This window comes from Vipera berus (genome assembly GCF_964194415.1).
Source record: "Vipera berus genome assembly, chromosome: 1".
Classification (NCBI taxonomy): domain Eukaryota; kingdom Metazoa; phylum Chordata; class Lepidosauria; order Squamata; family Viperidae; genus Vipera; species Vipera berus.
The window spans coordinates 355,304,198-355,319,332 of NC_138202.1; the positions used below are offsets into that span (position 1 = coordinate 355,304,198).

At 46.4% G+C, this 15,135-nt stretch overlaps 1 protein-coding gene across 3 annotated transcripts in view; it reads right to left on the reverse strand.

Annotated features, from left to right (window-relative positions):
- Positions 1-1,951: 1,951 nt before the first annotated feature.
- TUBD1 (tubulin delta 1) overlaps positions 1,952-15,135 on the reverse strand; it is a 30,911-nt gene continuing 17,727 nt past the window's right edge. The window contains exons 10-12 of one of the 3 annotated variants that reach the window (XR_014028786.1): positions 14,953-15,070; positions 5,042-5,132; positions 1,952-1,973 (exon numbers count right to left, since the gene is read on the reverse strand). The gene's annotated coding sequence lies outside the window, so the exon portion shown is untranslated. Of the gene's footprint in view, positions 1,974-5,041; positions 5,133-13,946; positions 14,062-14,595; positions 15,071-15,135 lie in introns of those variants that run through there. The other 2 variants (XR_014028787.1, XR_014028788.1) reach the window with 2 other exon arrangements.

Consider the following 15,135-nt stretch of genomic DNA (forward strand, 5'->3'; position numbering starts at 1 on the left):
TGATTTTGTAGTTACCTCATTTTTAAGGGTTCACTTCTGTAAAGCATACTGATTAGTACACAGATAAAAGAACAGGGTGTGCCTGGTTTGGTCCTGCTACGTGTGTGTGTGTGTGTGTGTGTGTGTGTGTGTGTGTGTGTGTGTGTAATATCTTAACTCTTAGAACAAAAGTTCATTGTCATCACCCTCTAAGCCAGCCCTGTATCATAGCTGCTAAAATGGCAAAGGCAGTTTGAGGCTGCCAACGGTGGAAATATGGTTTCCAGACCACCAGAAGTCCTTGCTCCAATTTATTTTGCTTGAGTCAGACCTTGGCAAATTTGGAAGGGCGATACAAAACAATGAGAATCTTTCCCCCCCCCTTGTTTCAGAATACACGATGGCAAATTGTGGTCTTAACGTACAAGAAAGCAGATTCTGATAGAATTTGTGGGGGAAAAATGTTCTGAGACTTGAGAGCGATTTGACTGAATATAGAATCAAAGCGTTGGAAGGGACCTTGAAGGTCTTCTAGTCCAACCCCTTGCTCGAGGCAGGAGACCTTATACCATCCCGGCCAAATGGTTGTCCGGTCTATTTTTTTGAAAACCCCCAGTGTTGGAGGGCCCAGAACTTTTGGAGAGTAACCGTTACACTGATTAATTGTTCCAGCTGTCAGGAAATTTCTCCTTAGTTCCAGGTTGCTTCTCTCTTTCACCGGTTACTTCTTGTCCTGCCTTCTGGTGTTTTGGAGAACAAGTCAATCCCCTCTTCTCTGTGACTGCCCCAAGCAAAGGCTAGGTGGTCATCTGTCCGGTCATTTGGCCTTTGTGCACATAGCAGGGCTGGTCTTGAAGACCCCGTAATCTCTTCCAACTCCAGAACTCTTTGTTACTTGAGTTTGAAGCAAACCCGTTCTTGGTGTGCCAAAGGCTTGCCAGCTCAGTCCTGACTTTCAGGAAGCCGACAAAAGAAATAGCAGTGAGAAACGGGACAAAGGCCATTGCTTAACAAGATGAGATCTGAAAGGGTTTTCGTTTTTAATACGTTTTGAAACTTGCCTAACGCACGGCACAAGCCACTTCCCCATTTTCAAATTTCCCCCTACGCAAGCAACCATTCTCCATCCAGAAGTAGCTGACCCCTAGACTTAATGGTTAGAGACTTGGGAGGAAAATCTCGAGTTTTATTTTTCTGCTGATTTGGGAACGAAACTTTTAAAAACTGCCCAGGGGTAGAACGGAGGGCTAAAAACCTAAATCTAGTCCTGATTTAGGATTGAAAGCGGGCTGGGCGACCTTGGGCCAATCACCAGAAGATTCTGAGATCCAGTCCCACCTTAGGCATGAAAGCTGACCAGGTGACTTTGGGCCAGACATTGTCTCTCAACCCAGCCTACCTCACAGGGTTGTGGTGGGCAAACTAGGGAAAGAGTATGAGGTGCGTTCACCACCCTGAGTTTTTAATAAAAAATAATAAAGGGGTTAAAAAAAACAACCTGAACACCGATGCTGCCTGGGCAAACAATTCATCTTCCTGGTTGGCATGTGCCCCACAGTTTCTGCAGAAAGGTGGTTTGCGATAACACCAGGTTGTCAGGTTGCTGGGAGCAGAAGGAGTGGAGGAAATGGTTGCAAATAATCTTCCAGAACAATAAAGGTAGTACTGGAAAATCCATCGGAGGAGGTAAAAGTCCAATCTGGCTGTGTTTTATTATTTCCTCGCACGTATGCAGGAATCTTCCACCCGTGTGTCCTGGTGAAGGCACTGGGGATGTCGGAATAGGAAGGTAGGGATACGAATATTCTTCGTTAGCCAAGCGTGATTGGACACCCATTGTCCAATCACATTTTTGTCCAATCGTTGTGACCATGTTACGGGTGCTCTCGCAAAATAGGCTCTTGGTTGGCTTGACCCTTCCCCAAACAGAGGACGACAAGATGACAACACGAAGTGCAGAGTCCAGATGGGTGGTGGTGGTGTAGAGTGTCCCACTTGGAAAGAAAGCACAACATTTTGCCATCTTAGAAAACTTGGAAGAGGGTTTGCCCTGCAAACTTGACAACAATTTATTTATTAATTTATTTATTAATTTAATTTGTATACCGCCCTTCTCCCGAAGGACTCAGGGCGGTGAACAGGGCAATACATAATAAAAAACAAGATACAAAAATTAAAAAGTAATTAAACAGCAATGCCCGTAATAAATTAATACAGATTAAAAAGTTAAGACCGATTTATAAAACCCACCCCCATCCCATCAGGCCAGGCCAGCTTGTTCAAAAAGGTAGGTTTTAAGATCGCGCCGGAAGGAGCGGAGATCAGGCGCCATCCGGAGCTCGACCGGAAGATGATTCCATAAATCCGGCGCGCCCACAGACAACACCCTCCCCCTGGGGGCCACCAGTCGGCATTCTTTGACCGGTGGCACCCTGAGGAGGCCCTCTCTGTGGGAGCGTATTGGGCGGAGGGAAGTTGACGCCGGCCGCAGGTCCTCCCCAAGGTATTCCGGACCCATGCCATGTAGGGCTTTGTAGGTCATTACTAACACCTTGAATCTCACCCGGAAGACAACTGGAAGCCAATGCAGCTCGCGGAGCAGAGGTGTGACATGGGAGTGTCGCCAAAGTTACAACAGCCCTGAAAAAAAAGGGACTTCATACTGATGACTGTTGCGGCGACCCCCATGGTGACATGATCAGACTTTGCTTGGCAACTGGCATGTACTTACGGACGGTTGGAGTGTCCCAAGGTCACGTGATCATCTTTTGCAAACCTCAAGAGCAAAGCCAATGGGAAAGCCGGATTCCCTTAATAACGGAAGGAACCGTGTTACTAACTTCGCCACTGCAGTGGTTCATTGAACACTGTGGCAAGGAAGATCGTCACTCGGGGCAAAATTCATTTAACAACTATCTCACTTAGCAACAGAAACTGGGCTCAGTTGTCGTAAGTTGAGGACTACCAGTATCTACAGCAGGGGTCTTCAAACTTGGTCCTTTGATGACCCGTGGACTTCAACTCCCAGAATTCCTCAGCCAGGCACGCGTGCCTGGCTGAGGAATTCTGGGAGTTGAAGTCCACGGGTCATCAAAGGGCCAGGTGTTTAAAGACCCCTGATCTATATTTAAAGCATCAGGCTAGAACCCTATCAAATAATTTGCTTCTCCAAGCATCTCATATTTGGGGCAGAGTCTGCAGTTCTCCCAGATTCTGCTATCCTGCAAAGTTACATCAGAGAAGAAATAAGTCTACATGAATATACAAATGAAGAGGAAGCGCCCAGGAGGAAGCAGATAGTTCGCAATTTGGGGAAAACTGAAATTGCGTTTTAATTTTCATTACAGATAAGTCCCCGGCTTGTAACTGAACTGAGCCCCAAATTTCCGTCGCTAAGCAAGGCAGTTAAGTGAGCTTTGCCCCATTTTACAAGCCTTTTTTGGGGGGAGGGGGCACAGTTGTTAAGCGAATCAACTGCGGTCGTTAAGGGAATCCTACTCTCGTCAAGCAAATCTGGCCTTCCTCGTTGACTTTGCTTTGTCGGAAGCCGGCTGATCCTGGGATGGCACAACCGTCGTAAATACATGCCAGTTGCCCAGCCCCTGAATTTTGATCACATGACCAGGGGGATGCTGCAACCGTCGTATAGGTGAAAAACAGTCATAAGCAGTGGTGGGACTCAGCTGGTTCACACTACTTCGGCAGAACCGGTAGCTAATTTTTTGTAGCCCAGGCCCAGAATGGACTTCCCGAAGCGGCATCCACACAGAGAACTGGTTGTTCACATATTTGAATCCCACTACCGGTCCTAAGTGACTTTTTTCAGTGCCTCTGTAATTTCAAACAGTCCCTAAACAAGTGGTTGTAAGTCAAGGACTCCTTGTTAAGAGTGGTGGTGTCGCAGCGGTTAGAAGGCAGTACTGCAGGCTACTTCTGCTGACTGCCGACTGCCAGCAGTTCGATCCTGCTATTACTATTGCAGACAAACTCTGCCCACTGCCAAGAGTTCAATCCTGACCTGCTCAAGGTCGGCTCAAGCCTTCCATCCTTCCGAGGTCGGTAAAATGAGAATCCAGATTGTTGGGGGGCAAATATGCTGACTCTGTAAACCGCTTAGAGAGGGCTGTAAAAAGCACCGTGAAGCGGTATGTAAGTCTAAGTGCTCTTGCTATTACTGCTGCAGGCAAATTGCCCACTGCCAGGAGTTCGATCCTGACCGGCTCAAGGTCAGCTCAAGCCTTCCATCCTTCCGAGGTCGGTAAAATGAGGACTCAGGTTGTTGTGTGCAAATATGCTGACTCTGTAAACCGCTTAGGGCTGTAAAAAACACCGTGAAGCAGTATATAAGTCTTAAGTGTGGTTGCTAGTTGTATTCCTGATTGAGCTACTGAACTTTCTACTACCTGAGCCGGCTGTGGACTCACAATCCATCACAAATGGCTGGATTCCAGAATACTTAAACCCTAAAGCAGGGCTTTTCAACCAGTGGTACCGGTACCACCTGGCAGGTGGTACGTGACCATCCTAGAGAAGTGGTAGCGGGGGAGGGGAATGAGCTGAACTGGTGGCAGCACCGCACAAGCCTGAGCGAGAGATGGCTGGAGCTGCAGGGCTGTCAGGGCTCAGTGGAAGCGCCAGGATCAGCGCCAGGCTTCAGCTGGAGCTCAGCGCTGATTCCGGTGCTTCTGCTGAGCCCAGAAGAAGCGCCGATCAGCTGGAATGTTGCAGCATCTCCAGGGTCTTGTGATTTACATTCAGTTGCTTAGCAACCGATTCATATTTATGACGGTCGCAGTGTCCCAGGGTCATGTGAAGTGACCAAAACCTGCTGCAACCACCCAGCAGATGGGGGGGGGAATAAAAACCAATCTCCCACCCACCCCACCCCCACTGCCAATCCTCAACAGAAATGCTCACAACAATGAAAAACTCAGACAGGAGGAAGAGCGCCGCCGGGCGGGCAGGCAGGCGTCTTGCTCGGCTGTGGCTTGGGGGGCACTTTTTTCAGTGCCATGGTAACTTCAAACAGTCACTAAGCGAACTGTTGTAAGCTGAGGACTACCTGTACTTCATCACTTTTTTCCTCTTTTTTGGGGTCATCATGTTTTTGACACCTTGCTGGGCAACTGGTGGTCCTCGGATGTTGCCATGTCCTAAAAGTGGGACAATGAGTGAAAAGGTTGAAAAGACCTGCCCTAAAGGAGAGAAAGGGAGTTTACAAAAGGTTTAACGTAATATAAGCAAATCTGTAAGAGTTGAGTTGACACATGGTTAGGCCGGCTTTGTGTGCTAACTTGTTTTACACGCAACTGAAGGACCTTTGCCCTGTTAGATTAACTGGTCTCAAAGTGCCTTAAGTTGTGTTAGCTCTGAAAGGTTAACACTTCCTGTCCACGTCACTGCTCAGATTCTCCTGAAACTTTCCTCCTAAGATTCATACCTTTTCTGACATGCAACATCATCACTGCATCTCATGACCTAGAGGTTAATTCAGGTAGTCCTCAACTTACAACCATTTGTTTATTGACTATGGAGATTCTCAAGTCATCCAGATCATGGTTGTCCCTAAGGTGCTTTTCCAAAATGCAACCGGACTTTTATTTTTCCTCTCTTGGAAGACGTTTCGCTTCTCATTCAAGAAGCTTCTTCAGTTCTCACCGTTTTTTACACTTATGACCGTGGCGGCATCCCCATGGTCACGTGATCAAAATTCAGACTCTTGACAATTGGTTCAAAGTCATGACGGTTGCAGTGTCCCGGGAGTCTGTTTGACTTTCTGACAAAGACAATGGGGTAAACCAGATTCACTTAACAACCATGTTACTAACTTAACAACTGCAGCGCCTTACTTAACAACTGTGGCAAACGAGGTCGTAAAATGGGGCAAAACCCACTTAACAACTCTCTCTTGGCAATGGAAATGTTGGGCTCCGTTGTGGCCGTAAGTCGATTACCTGTAAAGGGACAGCCACACCTGCAAAGATTGAGTCTGAGGGGAGCAATGGGATGTCGCCCACATCCTGCTTTTACTGAGCCCTCAACTCATCAGTGACCTCAAATACGTTCTCACAACCTTGCCTACTTTGGAACTGTAGGATTATCAAATTGGCTATGGAGATTCTCAATCATCCAGGTCATGATTGTCCCAAAGGTACTTTTTCCCCAAAGGCAAGTGGACTCTCTTTTTTTTTTCGTTTGAAAACATTTCACTTCTTATCCAAGGAAACCTTAATAAGACCTCAGCTAGAATACTACATGCAGTTTTGGTCACCAACCTAGAAAAAAAGAGAGGTTGAGACTCTAGAACAAGGGTCTTCAAACTTGGCCCTTTGATGACTTGTGGACTTCAACTCCCAGAATTCCTCAGCCAGGCACGCGTGCCTGGCTGAGGAATTCTGGAAGCTGAAGTCCACAAGTCATCAAAGGGCCAACTTTGAAGACCCCCCCCCCCCCGCTCTAGAAAGAGTGCAGAGAAGAGCAACAAAGATTATTAGGGGACTGGAGGCCAAAACATATGAAGAACGGTTGCAGGAATTGGGCATGACTAGTCTAGTGAAGAGAAGGACCAGGGGAGACACGATAGCAGTGTCCCAATACTTGAGGGGCTGTCACAGAGAAGGGGGGGGGGTGTCAGCCTGTTTTCCAAAGCACCCAAAGGCCAGACAAGGAATAACGGATGGAAACTGACCAAGGAGAGATTCAACCTAGAAATAAGGAGAAACGTTCTGACAGTGAGGACAATTAACCAGTGGAACAGATTGCCTTCAGAGATTCTGGGAGCTTCCTCACTGGAAGCTTTCAAGAAGAGACCGGACAGCCATATGTCAGAAATGGTATAGGTTCTCCTGCTTAAGCAGGGGGTTGGACTAGGTGACCTCCAAGGTCCCTTCCAACTCTTTGTTATTCCAAGAGAGCTTCTTCAGTTCTGACTGACTGGAGGGGAATGGAAGGGATTTAGATAGTCTTTGCAGCCATCTGCTCCATTGCTCTCCTTCGTCCAGGCCACTTTATCTGGATCCTGAATCGGAGCGCAAAGGGGTGTGGGACCTTCTCGGAATTGCCAAAAAGGACTGTGTTGTAAACAAGAGATAGGCGGTGTCGTATTCTCTTGAGGGAGGGTTGTTCAATTTTGACACAGATGGCCTTTTTGACCCCTCTTTTAAACCAGTGGCCCTCTCTGTCCAGAATGGGGGGGCGGGGGAGGGATGTAGGATTGTCAAGTCTGAAGGAATGTTGACTCTTTCTCAAGACCAGGTCTACCTGGAAGCCAACCTCAGGAATGAAGCCTCTGTCCACTTGGGGCCATGAGGTCTCCAGACTCTCCTCAGGGAAAAGTCAAGTCTTTTGAGCTGTTCCAACCTGAACAATTTGCCTTGCGAAAGAGGTGGCAGTCTCATTGAAACCCAACTATTCTCTCCTTCTTCTGCTCTCTGGAAACCATCCGTAGACCTGGTATGCAAAACCTGGACTCTTTGAAATGCAAAGCAGGGGCTGTGTTGTTTAAGGGATGAGATGCTTCTCCATTATCAGTTAACAATTAACTCATATTATTAGTTACTAACAGGTGGTGGGTGAGTTTACTGGTCACGCCACTAAAAGAGTCTTTTGAACGGGCAATCTAGGTTCAGCACAGACAACGACGCGATTGTTTTAATTTGGGGGTTGGCATATTTATTTATTCGATTTCTCTAGCTGCCCATCTCAGTCAAGGGCTTACTGTTCAAAAAAATATACCGCATTTTTTTTTTTAAAAAAAAACACATTTTAAAAGAATAAAAACATTTTAAGTCATTAGAAACAAAAAAATACCCAAAATAAATATACACAGCAGCCAAGTTACCTGGCCAGTTAACAATACAGGTGCTTCCTCGATTTAGGATCACAACGGAGCCTAAAATTTCTGTTGCTAAGCAAGATGGTTTTTAAGTGAGTTTTGCCCCATTTTACGACCTTTCTTGTCATGGTTGTTAAGTGAATCACTGCAGTTGTTGAAGCTAGTAACATGTCTGTTAAGTGAATCTGGCTTCCCCATTGATTTTGCTTCTCAGAAGGTTGCAAGAAGTGATCACATGATCCTGGAGCAATGCAACCGTCATAAGTCCATGCCAGTTGCCAAGCCTCTGAATTTTGATCATGTGACCGTGGGGTTGCTGCAGTGGTGGTAAATGTGAAAAACGGTCATTTAATAACCAAAGTTGCAAGTTACTTTTTTTTAGTGCCATGTATCTTCGAACAGTTACTAAATGATTGATTGTAACTCAAGGACTACTTGTAAAGTCAGGAAACAGGGCATCCAAGCAGCCACTATAATCTGTAAAGTCCATTGATGGTTTACTGTAGATGAACGCAGCTAATCTGGGCTTATTGGACAAACCATAATAAAGTTAACCCTGATTTGGTGCAAGGATGAAACAAGATCGCTGCTGTCAAACCTAGCTAAGAATTTTATGTTTGGCTGTTATAAGCCCAGACTATGTTTATTTTATTTTTTTGGTTGCGGGATTCTCTTTGCATCCCGCGCTGTTTGCATAAAAACCTGCCTTTTTATTTCCTTTCCTTCCTGTTCCTTCACCCCAGATGGAATTTGCTTTCTTGGGCAATTTCTCCCCACTCCACCCTCCTAGGAGGGAAAAAAAAAAGCTGGGGTGGGGGGAAAGTTGTGTAAGAGAAAGGGAGAGGTTGTAAGAGGGAATGAGTAACAGGAAGAGAGAGTACAGGGAGACGGCAAACCGAGAGAGGCCGGTTTTTATGCAAAGGATCCGAAGCGATAAATAAGAATTAAGAATTCAGGGCCAGTGTTATCTGAAGCCTGTTATGAGTCACCCAAAAGAGGAAGAACAACATGCACGCAGTCGAAGGTGGTGGCAATAGGAAAAAAAAGGGAGGGGGCCCTCTAATGAGGACTAGAAGAATGGCTGAAGATCAACTTTGGTCTGACTTCATTGAAATATTCCAACACCCCGCTCCATTCTCCAAAGGGGCTTCCCTCCCTCCCTCTTAGCTTTCTTTCTTACTGGATTCCCCCCCCCCCAGGGTTAGTGGTCCCACTTCAAAAGAAAGCACATTTTGCTCTCTAAGAAAACTCTGAAGAGAGTTTGGTGAAGAGGTTGAAGGCTTCAGGCTAGAAAGCGGGAGACCACGAGTTCTAATCCTGCTGAGGCATGCAGCCAGTTGGATGACTTTGAGCTGAACCCTCCTAGCCCTGGAAAGGAGAGAATGGCAAACCACTTCTGGAAGGGGGGAAAAACACAACTTGCCAAGAAAACGGAAAAAATTTGTCTGGGCAGTGGGATGGAGTCCATGCTGACTGGAACACCCCTCCAAAATAATAATAATATTTTTTTTTAAAAAAAACTTTGGGGTCCAGACACCTCCTTGCAGGTCAAAATTATTCCCAATGCTGCTACTTGGCTTCCCACTTTCAAATCTATGATGCTCAAATTCACCTGCACAGGTAAAAGGGATCGGGTTTGGTTCAACTAAATCTGATTTAGAGAGTCTGCAACCAGCTCTGAGGGTTGGGCATGAGAAAGCTGGCTTTTTTTTTCTTCACCTCCTGTGCTGGGCAGGGACAACGGGAATTATAATCCAGGGCACTTAATGGGAGCCCTGGAAATTCACTCTCTTGAGATGAGAGGTTAGTAAAAATGGGGAATCAGAAGATGACTAGAGTGCCTCCCCTGGCAGAAGGAGAAGTCCCAAATACAAAGACTAGGAGGAAGTTTAGGCTGATTGTGAGGAACCCAGAACAGGAAGCCGTAAAAAAAAGCATGAAGATGGTGGGGGGGGCGGAGAATATATGACGAAATCCCTGAATGGAAAAACAGACTAAAGCTTTGAACTTCTACCAGGGGTAGGCACCCTTGGCTGTTTTATGACTCATGGACTTCAACTCCCAGAATTCCTGAGCCAGCATAGCTCAGTATGGAAACCTCTCCCTTTCTCCTCAGTATGGCTGGCTCAGGAATTCTGGGAGTTGAAGTCCACAAGTCTTAAAGTTGCCAAGTTTGGAGACCCCTGAACTAGGCCTTACACAGCTAAACTGGCTAAGCCAGGGGTAGGCAACCTTGGCTCTTTTATGACTCGTGGACTTCAACTCCCAGAATTCCTGAGCCAGCATAGCTCAGTATGGAAACCTCTCCCTTTCTCCTCAGTATGGCTGGCTCAGGAATTCTGGGAGTTGAAGTCCACAAGTCTTAAAGTTGCCAAGTTTGGAGACCCCTGAACTAGGCCTTACACAGCTAAACTGGCTAAGCCAGGGGTAGGCAACCTTGGCTCTTTTATGACTCGTGGACTTCAACTCCCAGAATTCCTGAGCCAGCATGGCTCAGCATGGAAACCTCTCCCTTTCCCCTCAGCTTGGCTGGCTCAGGAATTGTGGGAGTTGAAGTCCACGAGTCATAAAAGAGCCAAGGTGGCCTACCCCTGTTCTAGCCCAAGCAGGAGCCCCTATCCAGGTAGTCCTCAACCTACGGCCACAACTGAGCCCAAAATTTCCATTGCTAAGCAAAACAGTTGTTAAGTGAGTCTTTGCCCGATTTTACCACCTTTCTTGCCACCGTTGTTAAGGGAATCACTGCAGCTGTTAACCACATAACACGGTTGGCTTGTTTGGTGAATCTGGCTTCCCCATTGACTTTGCTTGGCAGGTGGCAAAAGGGGACCACATGACCCCAGGACACGGCCACCGTCATAAATATGAGCCAGTGGCCAAGTTTCCGAAGTTTGATCGTGGAAGTACTGCAAAGTGTGAACACTAGTCGTAAGTCACTTTTTTTGGTGCCGTTGTAACTTTGAACGGCCACTAAATTCATGGCTATAGGTCAAGGACTACTAGTGCCATTTTGGATCCTGGATCCCTAATTCCAGCCAGGTGGAATTTCAAAGATGGCTTTTCAGAGAACTCGGCCTGTTAATTCTTGGCCAAGAGACTCTCTTGAATAACAGAATGAAAGGGACCTTAGAGGTCTTCTAATCCAACCCCCTGCTCAGGCAGGACACCCTATACCATTTCAGGCAAATGGCTGTCCAGTCTCTTCTTAAAAACCTCCAGTGTTGGAGCATTCACAGCTTCTGGAGGCAGGCTGTTCCACTGGTTAATTGTCCTCACTGTCAGGAAGTTTCTCCTTAGTTCTAGGTTGCTTCTCTCCTTGGTTAGTTTCCATCCGTTGCTTCTTGTCCCGCCTTCAGGCGCTTTGGAGGATAGCTTGACTGCCTCTTCTTTGTGGCAACCCCTCAAGTACTGGAAGCTATGTCTAGTCCCTCTCTTCATTACACAAGACGTTCCCAGTTCCCACAAACATTCATCATGTTTTATCTTCCAGTCCCCTAATCATCTTTGTGACTCTCCTCTTCACGCTGAGTCTCAACATCCCTTTTTCTCATTTTTTTTTGTAATTAATTTGTAATTTACAAGGACAATCCACAGGTATTTCTCGCGAGCCAGGTCCCTTCCATCCTATCTTTTCCTGGGGGGAAATCTACACAAAATGTTTTCCCAATCTTTGGGTGTAGGAGACGAAAACCTGCCCCCTGCTTCTGCCAGGTTTTGCAGGAAAGGTTGGTCATCTAAAACAAAGAAATGTGAGCGTGGAATTGACCTGCCCAGTAGGGTCCTTAAGTTTGTTTTTTCTCTTTAAAGTGATTTTTTTTTCATGCACCCATTCATTAGCTATTTTCTTCATGCTACTCCACAGATAGAGCCTTGGTGGAGCAGTGGGCTAATGCCTCCTTAAGTAACACCAGCTGCCTGCAATTAGTGCAGGTTCGCATCCCACAAGGCTTAAGGTTGACTCAGCCTTCCATCCTTCCGAGGTAGGTAAAATGAGGACCCAGATTGTTGGGGGCAATTAAGCTGACTGTGTAATAATGCCGCTTGGGGGGTGTATGAAAGCCCTAATAAGCAGGCATATACATAGAATGAAGGCTACTGCTAAGCTTGTAAGCCGCCCTGAGTCTTCGGAGAAGGGCGGGATATAAATGGAATTAAAATAAAATAAAAATAAATATGAGGTTTCAAAACCGGCCTGGCTGCATTTCCGACAGACGTCAATCTCCGAACTGCTTCCCTCTTGCAGAAAAATAAGTTCGTCACCGAGAATTGTGACTCAGCAGGAATTCAGGTTTTTCCCCCCCCTCCCTCCCTTTCTTTTCTTACCAGAAGAGTAAACAGCTACTCCCAGGTGCAGTTTTCCTGTTGCAACATCGGCTCCGGGTTAGAACAAAGAGTAGACCAGTTGATCCCTTCCCACTGCATTTTACAGGTGGTTCTCAACTTACAACCACAACTAAGCCTAACTTTTCCTTTGCTAAGCAGGACAGGCTCCATGTTACGACCTTTCTTGCCACACTTGTTAAGTGAATCGCCGCCGCTAATAGCAATAGCACTTAGACTTATATACCGCTTCGCGGTGCTTTACAGCCCTCTCTAAGTGGCTAACAGAATCAGCATATTTGCCCACCAACAATCTGGGTCATTTTACCGACCTCGGAAGGATGGAAGGCTGAGTCAAACTTGCGCCAGTCAGGATCGAACTCCTGACAGTGGGCAGAGTGCGCATTTAGACTTATATACCGCTTTACAGTGCTTTACAGCCCTCTCTAAGCGTTTTACAGAGTCAGCATAAGCCCCACCCCACCCCACCGCGCAAACAGTCTGGGTCCTTGTTTTACCGACCTTGGAAGGACAGAAGGCTGAGTCGACCTTGAGCCTGTCAGGATCGAAATCCTGGCAGTGGGCAGAGTTTGCTTGCAATATTCCGTTCTAACCACTGCACCACCACCACAAGTTAGTAGCACGGTTGTTAAGTGAATCTGGCTTCCCTATTGACTTTGCTTGTCAGAAGGTCACAAAAGGAGGATCACATGACCCCAAGACATTGTGACCGTCGTAAATATGAACCAGTTGCCAAGCATCCAAATTTTGATCACATGACCCTGGGGATGCTGCAACGATCATTAAGTGTGAAAACTGATTGTAAGTCACTTCTTTCAATGCCTTTGTAGCTTTGAACAGTCCCCAAACGAACGGTTGTAACTCGAGGACTGCCTGTAGCAACCCCAAGGCAAACAACAATGGAAAAAGGGTTACCACAAACTGCGGCTTTTTCAGGTGCCCCGTAAAGCACTGCTTCCAAAACTTCCCTTCATTACCCAAAGCTATTTAACAGAAAGTCTTAATTGAATTTCAAGGACCAACTAGTCATTAAGCCCCTTCCTGTAGCACCACCGGAGTTTCAAACTCCTGTTCAGGTAGTCCCCGACTTACAACCATTCATTTAGCGACTGTTTGAAGTTGCAACCACCTTGGGGGAAAAAAAGTGACTTACAACTTGTCCTTTCGCTTACAATCGTCGCAACTTCCCCTAGGGTCACATGCTCAAAATTAAGGTGCTTGGCAGCGCCCGTGTACTCTCTTATTTTTAAAGATTGCAGCAGTCCAGGATCATGTGATTGCCATTCTATGACCTCCCCAGTCAGCTTTCAACAAGCTAAATCAACGGGCGAAGCTAGATTCACTTAGCAACCGCACGATTCTCTTAACGGCTGCAGTGAGTTAAGAGAACCTTTAGTGTCACTTAATGTGGGCACAACGGCCCACATTAAAAATGAAAATTGGTTGCCTGCTCTCAAAGTAGAACACATACATGACACACACCTAATCATATTATATACAACATATGTATAGACCCACACCCCTACATATACATGACCAATAAATATTAAATACTGTCCATCTTGAATATATAACGGAAGGAGGAAGCTTGAGAGTTCACAAGGTTGATGCTGTATGGAACAAAACTATGGCTGAATCTGGATGTTCTGCTATGGGTACCACGAAGCCCCCCCCTCCCAGAAGGGAACAAGGAAAACAGGTCATGGAGAGGACGTGTAGCGTCCCAGACAATCTTGCGGACCCTGCTCAAGCAACGCTTCTGTGCTATGTCCTGGATGGGAGGAAGGGAACTGCCAATGATCTTTTCGGCCGTCCTCACCACTCTCTGCACCGCCTTCCTGTCTGAAGCAGGGATGCTTCCAAACCAGACTGTGATGCTGTACGACAGGATGCTCTCGATCGTCCCCCTGTAGAAAGTGGTCAGGACAGGGGAAGGAAGATGTGCTTTTCTCATGCGACGCAGAAAATGCAGGCGCTGCTGTGCCTGCTTCACCAGGGTCTCGCGGTTGAGCGACCAAGCCAGCCTACTCGTTAATTGCTTGACAAACCATGGCAAACAAGGTTATAAAACCGGGCGCGTTAACACCTTGCTTAATGATGAAAATTATGGGCCCATTTGTTGTCGTCAGCCGAGGCCTGCCTGTACATTTTAATACCTGGCAATCTAAGTCATTTACACGTCCCCGTTGTAATGGGTAATTGGTTTGTGTGTCCTTACTCAAAAGAAAAAGAAAAAAAAAACACTTTATCCCATTGTGACTTTGCCCAGGGAATTTGGGAAGCCCTGCGCTAAGGCCTTGAAAACCCTCCAAAAGCCCGCCATGCTTTTGCTATTAACTCTCTTACCACACCCGTTTAATTATTACTTTTTTCATTAGCTGATTATTATTTGGAATGGACTTCAGCCAGGGAAACCTGCCTTCAGAGTGTAACCTATCCAAGCCAGGTGTGACAATGAGTTGACTGATATGTGAGTTGATAGGCATGTGTTATTTCTCTTAGCAAACTCTTGCCTTTGGTTGTCTGATGATCAGTGACAAACTATCGGTAGTCCCAGACTTACAACAGCTCACTTAGTGACTGTTCAAAGCTACAACGGTACTGAAAAAAGTTTTATACACACACACACACACACACACACACACACACCTAGCATATGGATGTGGTTTATATTGGTCTTTTGTTCCCAGTAGACTGAGAATCCTGGGTGATTGTCTCCAATTTAGGGCACATGGGAAAATCTGTGCCATGCAAGGTTAAATAAGCATTGGTCCAGACCTCACGTGCCTTTCGTGTACCTTTCAGTCAATTGCCGAAGCTGTTTATTGCTGCTGTTTATTGCTGTTGGAAGTGGATCCACCGTAAAACCCACTTGCTCCCCATCAAGTGGATTACGGGCGCCATCTTGTGTCCCATCTGTATACAGGACACAAGAAAGTCAAATAAAATGGGTTAAATCAAACTGTGGGGTTTGGGCTTCT